We start from the raw sequence: 8893 nt of genomic DNA, 5'->3' as shown, positions 1-8893 counted from the left end.
AAAGAAGTACAATATGGATCAATGTAAAGAAGTTAATACGCCTATGAGTACAACACTAAGTCTGGACCAAGATATAAATGGTAAGAGTGTTGATCAAAAGACTTATAGAGGTTTGATTGGTTCTTTATTGTATTTAACAGCTAGTCGTCCTGATATCATGTTTAGTATTTGCTTATGTGCTCGTTTTCAAGCTAACCCAAAAGAATCTCACTTAACAGCAGTTAAGAGAATCTTTAGATATTTATATGGGACTAAAGACTTTGGTCTATGGTACCCTAGTTGTGGAAATTTTAGTTTGATTGGCTTTACAGATGCTAATTATGCTGGATACAAGGTTGATAGAAAAAGCACCTCAGGATCGTGTCAATTCTTAGGAAATTCATTGATCTCTTGTAATTCTGAAAAGCAAAATTCAGTTGCTTTATCTACAGCTGAAGCTGAATATATAGCTGCCGGTGCATGTTGCTCTCAAATTTTATGGACTGCTCAACAACTTAGAGACCTTGGAATTGATTTCAAATGTATACCAACAAAGTGTGATAATACAAGTGCAATTTGTATTACAAAGAATCCTGTGCAACATTCTCGTACAAAACACATTGAGGTACGTTACCATTTTATAAGAGATCATGTTGAAAAAGGTAGTATTTCTTTATCTTTTATATCTACTGAAAATCAGTTAGCGGATATATTTACAAAACCTTTAACTGCTGATCATTTTGCTTATATACGTATGGAACTTGGCATGCTAAATGATGTTGCATGAATTAAGGGGGAGTAATGGCATATGAGTAAAAGGATTGAGACGTTGATTACTTAAATACCAAGTATGTATTAAGGGGGAGCATCACATATTATTTATTTTAATTGTGATTATATGTGTGTGTTTATGCATGAAATAGTTTTTATTGTTGATGGATGATGAACAATTTTTATTTATTTCGGCAAACAATTATTTTAAACAAATCCCAACATTTTGCTTCTTCCTGTTTGCTTTTTGATGAAAGTCAAAAAGGGGGAGATATATAGATGTTTATGTATGTATATTATAGTATATTATATTTTATTTGCATGCTTACTCATGTTGCATATATCATGTTGCTTATATTATACTTTTTAGATGTTCTGATATATTATGCTCTGATATATTGCTGAATGATTGGATATATTGTTGAATGTTATGCTCTGATTTATAAATGAATTGTTCTAATTATTGCTATTTGTATTCATGCTTAACATTCATGCTTAAGGGAGATATGATATTCATACTTGGGGGAGATATGAAAATTTTGTAGAAAATTTGTGAAAATTATAGATATAAAATTTGATAGTTGCTGATTATTGATTATTGTTGATGATCATAATGTTTGATAATCATGTCTTTGATATTAAAGTTTTGATATGATGTTACATTACAATAATGATTATTATATTTGCATGTATTATGATTGGATATTTGTTTGCATAAATAATGATTGTGATGATATGAAGTATGAAATTTCACTGGATTATACTATTCTGTTTTTCATATTGTTCTGTTTTGAAATTGTTTTTAAAATTTTGAAGAACATTCTAATTGATGATAAAGTCTTAAAATTATTCTGTTTAAAGATATATTGTTTATTCTTATCATGTTTTCAGTTCATATTAACTTAGAAATATGATTTAGGAAAATATGGTTTTGACTTTCATCAAGGGGAGATGGAAGACTCAACTCTCTTAAACAATGATAAAGGGAGATTGAAGACTTAATTCTCGTTAATGATGATAATTCAAAACACATATTGATTAAACAAATAAATTAAGTAATTACATTTAGTTATTTAAGTAAGTCTAAAATCATATTTGATATATATTTGATTAGTAGTATATATTTAAGTTCGAAGACGTAGAAATATACTTAAAGAACTTAAGTTTATCTTAGAATTAATTTCATAAGTCCTGAAATAAGTTTCAAAGTCTTGAAGATAATTACGTTTACAATCAGGTTAGTTTCGTAATTATATTCGAAATATTTTAATAGGTCAATGTTCCTTGAAATTATATTTGAAATATTTTAATAAGTCAAGGTTCATTAAAATTAACTTGGATATTATTTGAAATTAAGTTTGAATATTTTATTACACGTTTTTGTTTAACGTTTAAATGTTTTACATTTGAACTTGAATGTAAATATGAGTTTAAATTAGTTTGATGATTAAATATAGTACAAGGTAAACATGTTTTGCTAATTATAGTACATGGCTATATTTGATTTGAATTAGTTGTTATGCAAGATTATAGAGTTTTCTATTAATAGGATGATATTGGAATTAATACTAATAATAGAAATTAATTTGATTGATTAATTAATTAAACGTTGATAAATCTGGTTTGTGCTTATAATTCAATATCTTGTATGAGTACTAACGTGGCAGCATAGCATTAGATATTAAACACAAATTACAGCACGTAATGACGAAATTATTTTAGTTGTAAATACACGTCAGATTTAAGTTAAGATCAAGATCTTGAAGACAGGCGCAGAATGACCAGGTCAACAGAAAATAACGGAAAGGAGCCTTCTTGTTTTGCAAGATGTGTTGAGGCGTAACACTATATATATATGAGGCTTCATTTCAGAACTAAGATGCACCACTTCTTACAACTTTCTCTCTTGACTTAAGATTTAGAAATTCTCTAAGAGTTGTAATTCGTAATTCTTAATTCTTAGTTCATCTAACTCTTACATTTGTAATAGGCTTAAGAGTTTTAAAAAGAGTTAGATTAAGTTTAATACGCCTAATCAAGAATACTTTTCAAAGTGTTCAACTTGTGAATCTCTATTGTGAGATTTGAGATTTTGCTTTTATTAAAGGGACTTGTAATACGGTTCTTCAAGGGGAAGAACGTGGTGAGAGGAGATAGTGAGATCTTCTTGTTTGTATTAAAGTCGGATTAATAAAAGGCGTTGAAATCCTACGGGTTGAAAGAGAACCCATAGGCGGGGAGTAGGTTGGTTAGAACCAAACCTCGTTAACATATCGTGTGTTATACTTTAAAGTTTATTTTTTCGCACATACGTTATTGTTTACGAATTGGCTCAAAACTGTTCCAGAAAGCATTTTTGACAGACTCCTCAAACTCTTGAGACAAACTGCAAGACAAAATTTAAATAGCCCAAACTCTCTATTCACCCCCCCTCCCCCCCCCCCCCCCCCCCCTCTAAAGAGTATTCAACCTCCTATTAACTTTCAAAGACCCATCTAATTTTTGATTTAGTCTAATAATAAATGATTATTTTTATTTAAATTGTTATAAATTTATTTCTATTATATGTTATTGTAATGTTGCACTTATATGAAAACAGTAACATGATAATAAAAAAGGCTTCATAGTAAGGAAATGCCGAACCATGCTTCCAGCATGTAAAAAAGCAGGGGACATGTTTTCTAAATAAAGGTTATATAATATAGTAGTAAGTAATGCTAAAGCGGAAATCTATCGATCTGTGATTATTGCGAAAGTGTAATAAAACAAAACAGTATTTATAACACGACACTTGCTAAAAGGCAAGACTACAAGCTAAAGTGGCGCGAAATTTCCTATCGCCTTCCACCCCCTTTAAGAAGTTACGTCCCCGTAACGTGACTAACCTAAAGGAGGTGAGGGTACTTTTCCCCCATAGAGTCTTCAGTTTCGCATGTAGCCGCTTCACGCTCGTGATTTGACCACAGGACTTTTATCATAGATATATCTTTCCGTCGTGTAGTACAAACCTTCGTGTCTAAGATTCGATTCGGTTGCTTTGAATAAGACAAGAATGTATCTAATTCTAAAGGTTTAGGATCTAAGACATGAGAGGCTGCGGCATGATACCGCTTTAACTGAGACACATGAAATACATCATGTACCTTTTCTAAGGAATTTGGAAGGACTAACCGATATGCCACTTTACCCACACGTTCCGAAATTTCATATGGTCCTATGAATCGAGGGCTCAACTTTCCACGAGCACCAAAACGTACTACTCTGTGCATGGGTGATACGCGAAGTAACACCCGTTTCCCCACAGTGAACTCTTCTGATCGTCGCTTTAAATCAGAATAAGACTTTTTACGATCTTGTGCCACTTTCAAGCAATCCCTTATCAACTTCACTTTCTCAGTCATCCGGAAGAGCAAATCAGGTCCCAAAGTCACCGTTTCGGTGAAGTCATCCTAATAAACGGGACTATGACAACGACTTTGATGATCATAATCTATCATCAACTCTAACCACCGACTCACATGTTTAAGTTTGGCTGAGTATAGAGATATACTTCAGACTTTGATGATCAGTGTAGATCCTACATTTAACGCCATATAAGTAATGCCGCCATATTTTGAGAGCAAAAACTATAGCAGCTAACTCCAGATCATAAGTAGGATAATTAACTTTATGTACTTTCAGTTGTCGTGATGCGTAAGCAATCACCTTACGCTCCTGTATCAGTACATAACCCAATCCTTTCTTCGATGCGTCACTTTAAACAGTTAATCCAACTTAGGGTCACGTAGAGTAAGAACATGGGCCGTAGTTAACCTTTCCTTCAAAGTCATGAAGGCCTGTTCACACTCGTCAGTCCACTCGAACTTCTTCTCTTTCTTCATCAACGAAGTCATAGGCTGAGCAATTCGCGATAAATCTTTGACAAAACAACGGTAATACCCAGCCAAGCCTAAGAAACTTCGTACTTTGGTGATATTCTTTGGTGACGACCAGCTTCGAACTGCCTCTATTTCGCCGGATCCACCGAAACACCTTCCTTAGAAACAAAATGGCCCAAAAATAATACCTTTTTCAACAAGAATTCACACTTTGACAATTTTGCGTACAACTTGTTTTCTCGCAGGGTTTGCAGGACTAATCGTAGATGTTTCTCATGTTCATCCCGGTCCTTCGAATAGACCAATATGTCATCAATAACGACAACCACGAACTTATCCAAGTACGCACTAAACATTTGGTTCATCAAACACATAAATGCAGCTGAAGCATTTGTCAACCCAAAAGGCATCACGATGAACTCATAATGTCCATAACGTGTTCTAAAAACTTTTTTATGTATATCCCATTCAGCTATTCTTTGCTGGTGATAACCCGATCTTAAGTCAATTTTTGAAAAGATCCCGTCTGCTCTCAACTGGTCAAATAAATCGTTTATCCGGGGTAACGGGTATTTATTCATAACGGTTACCTTGTTTACTCCTTGTAGTCAATGCATAACCTCAAACTACCATCTTTCTTCCTCACAAACAGAATTGGAGCGCCCCAAGGTGAAACACTAGGTCGGATATAAACTTTTTTTTAACAATTCCTCAAGTTGAGACTTTAACTCATCCATCTTCTTTGGAGCCATGCGGTACGGGGCCTTAGAAAACGGTCCCGTCCCAGGCACCAAGTCTATTGTGAAATCAATTTCCCGTTGAGGTGGCATACCGGAAATTTTGTCAGTAAAAACATCCAGGAATTCCTTCACTACGGCGATATGAGATATCCTTAGGATCTTCCTTCATCTTCCCTTCCTGGCTGATGTGGCATAAGTACAGAGTGTGTCCTTGATTACCATGATTACCATTTCCGTACTGCAGATTGACTTGCCTTCCGGAGTTGTTTGAATTCTGCTGCCGGTGTTGCCCACCCGGCTGTTGACTTCCACTCCCTTTCTTAGTGTAGTATTCATACTCCCTATGTCCCCTTTTGTGGCAAAAATTACACTCAACCAAATTCCCATCGCAATCCTTTCCCGGATGATTTCTCTTGCATCTCCTACAGAAATACTTCCTTTCATTGCCATCTCGGTCCAATAGTCGCTTTGCAGGATTTGCTTCTCCCTTAAATCTAGTGTTTGCACTAGATTCACTTCCTTGAAAATTGCCGAATGTGCATGCCTTCTTTTTATAAAAACCTAACGGAGTCCCTGATGCCTGACTGGCACCTTCTTTCCTCTTCTCGGGGATATTACCCTTCTCTCTTTCCTTCTCCTTCCTATAATTTTCCCTATTTGAGATGCTCGCTTGTACATCTGTTCCAGAGTGTGTAACGATCACTTTCAATATGTTTTTGAATATCAAAGGATAAACCTAGCTCAAAACGTTGCATCTTTTTCTCCTCAGTGAAGTTGATAAGGGATCGCTTAAAAGCGGCACAAGATCGTCAAAAGTCTTATGCTGATTTGAAGTGACGACCAGAAGAGTTCACCGAGGGAGAACGGGTGTTACTTTGCGTATCACCCATGCACGAAGTAGTACGTTTTGGTGCTCGTGGAAAGTTGAGCCCTCTATTCATAGGACCATATGAAATTTTGGAACGTGTGGGTAAAGTGGCATATCGGTTAGCCCTTCCAAATTCCTTAGAAAAGGTACATGATGTTTTCATGTGTCTGAGTTAAAGCGGTATCATGCCACAGCCTCTCATGTCTAAGATCCCAAACCTTTAGAATTAGATACATTCTTGTCTTATTCGGAGATACTAGTTCGAATCTTGGACACGAAGGTTTGTAGTACATGACGGAAGGATATATCTATGGTAATAGTCCTGTGGTCAAATCACGAGCGTGAAGTGGTTACATGGAAACTGAAGACTCTATGCGAGAAAAGTACCCTCACCTCTTTCAGGTTAGTCGCGTTACGGGCACGTAACTTCTTAAGGGGGATAGAAAGCGATAGGAATTTCGCGCGAGTGATGATAAACCACTTTGGCTTGTAGTCTTGCTTTTTAGCAAGTGTCGTGTTATGTTAGCAAGTGTGTTCTGCGTTTCTCGTTGTCATGCAAGTTACGAGGGCGTAACTTTTTTTAAGGGGGTAGTTTGTAACACCCCGTAATTTAGCGGGTTTTAAAAAATGTAATAAAATAAAATAAATAAAATAAATAAGTATTATTAAATTATATTATTTACATGGACAATTATAAGAAGTAAGTTAAATTAAATATAAAAACAAAAATGTAATTAACGGTAACGTGTTTTATCACGTACGTTGATATCACATAGTGTTTCTTTTCCAATTAAAAAATAAATAAATAAAATAATAATAATAATAATAATAATAATAATAATAATAATAATAATATAATAATAATAATAATAATAATAATAATAATAATAATAATAATAATAATAATAATAATAATAATAATAATAATAATATAATAATAATAATAATAATAATAATAATAATAATAATAATAATAATAATAATAATAATAATAATAATAATAATAATAATAATAATAATAATAATAACAATTAAATAATTAAAAAAATTATTATTAGTGGGAAGGGAAAGGGGGCCGGTTGGAAAGGTGAATGGGAGGAATCTTGTAACTCCTCTGATAAGTGTGTATTATAGCACATTAAGTTGATTCTTAATTTCCTTTTAATCCTATCTAATCTTTCAAGTGAACAAAAAAATTCAGAAAAAATCTTCCTCTTTACTGAAATCAATAATAGCAATTAGAATATAAAATAAAAGAGAAGAACCACAATATTTAAACCTAATCAAATAAAAACATATATTTTTTTCATCCATTATACATTGAATAAAAATAAATATTTCAAATCATACTAACAATGAAATTCAAATTATAAGTAAAATTATGAAACATAGCAAATAAAGAAACAAACCTGAAAAGTGATCGAAGTACAACGAGTAATAAGAAATCTATTGAAGAAAACCAATTTGATCTAAAAATTGAAAAGAATGAAAAAAAAGTGAGATTGAGAAGAGATAAGAGATAAAGAGAAATAAATATGAAGTAGGATCTGAAAGTAGAGAAAAGCCTCAAATGTTTTGCCTATGTGAAATGAGTCAGTAATTTATTAACAGAGAATATCAGAATAAGATAAAGCAAGCACAAAACATGAGAGAAAATGAGTGTACCTGGCGGTGTTGGTGGTGATGGTGTTGATGTTGAAGTGCACGGCGTTTAGGATGGTGTAGAAGGAGGAGCCGAGGTGAAGATAGGGGGAGAAGGTTGTGAACGAGAAGAAGTGAGTGGAGAAGAGAAAGTAGGAGCTGGTGTTGCAATGGTTGACGGCGGTGACGTAATTGTGCTTGCGACGATGGCGATGACGGCAGGGATAAGGATTTTAGATAGAGAAAGCTCTGATTTTTATGTCGAGTTGTTTGGCTGGGTTGAGGGGACAAAGGGACGCATAAGGTATCCAAAAGGTAGTGCAAAACCCTTCTCGATGAATAGTAGCAAAATTTTGAACAGTAGACAAAAAATGTGAACAGTGTCACAAATTGTGAACAGTAAATGTTCATCCAAATCTTTTAGTTTAAAAGGAAAGATAAAAGATAATAAAAATATAATGCTACCTACAATTCGACAACATTGACAAAAGTTTTTATGTTGCATATAATAAGAGATATACTTTGTGATTAACAACAAGTCTTATATGAGTTAGTCTTTCAATAAGACGAATATAGTGTTCAGTCTAAATTTTTTTTTTCAACTACTTTAATTATTATAACAAAAATTAAAGGTTTTTAAGTCAAAATTGATGCCTTTAAAACCAAAATTTAAGGGTTTAAAGCCAAAATTGATGCCTTTAAATGAGTATTTTATGTTTTTGCTTTTTAAATAAAAAGTGGTCCAACCTATTAAGAAACGTCTCACGATAAGATCGTCTTATAGAATATTTTGATTAATTATTTAATAAGTATATTAGATAACTTTGAAAAAGTAAATAGACATATAGTACTATGAGTATATAGGATCATCCATTATCTTTAAAAGGCATAATTCTATGTGGTATACAATATACTTATCACAAAGCCCATTAACCTCAAAAAACCCTAGGTTTTCGTATACTCTCCTACTATATAAACTAAAATTATCTAAGGCATAATTCCATTCAAAATTTCAT

General features: G+C 33.2%; 1 long non-coding RNA gene across 1 annotated transcript in view; it reads right to left on the bottom strand.

Annotated features, from left to right (window-relative positions):
• Window positions 1-8195, bottom strand: part of LOC130825827 (uncharacterized) — a 15019-nt gene extending 6824 nt beyond the window's left edge. The window contains exons 1-2 of the long non-coding RNA XR_009046966.1: window positions 7902-8195; window positions 7646-7705 (exon numbers count right to left, since the gene is read on the bottom strand). This is a non-coding gene — a long non-coding RNA (uncharacterized LOC130825827). The remainder of the gene's footprint in view (window positions 1-7645; window positions 7706-7901) is intronic.
• Between the last annotated feature and the right edge of the window lie 698 nt (window positions 8196-8893).

This window comes from Amaranthus tricolor, chromosome 10 (assembly GCF_026212465.1).
Source record: "Amaranthus tricolor cultivar Red isolate AtriRed21 chromosome 10, ASM2621246v1, whole genome shotgun sequence".
Classification (NCBI taxonomy): domain Eukaryota; kingdom Viridiplantae; phylum Streptophyta; class Magnoliopsida; order Caryophyllales; family Amaranthaceae; genus Amaranthus; species Amaranthus tricolor.
The sequence above is the reverse complement of the archived record's forward strand: the minus strand, read 5'-3'. Positions and strand labels throughout refer to the sequence as shown.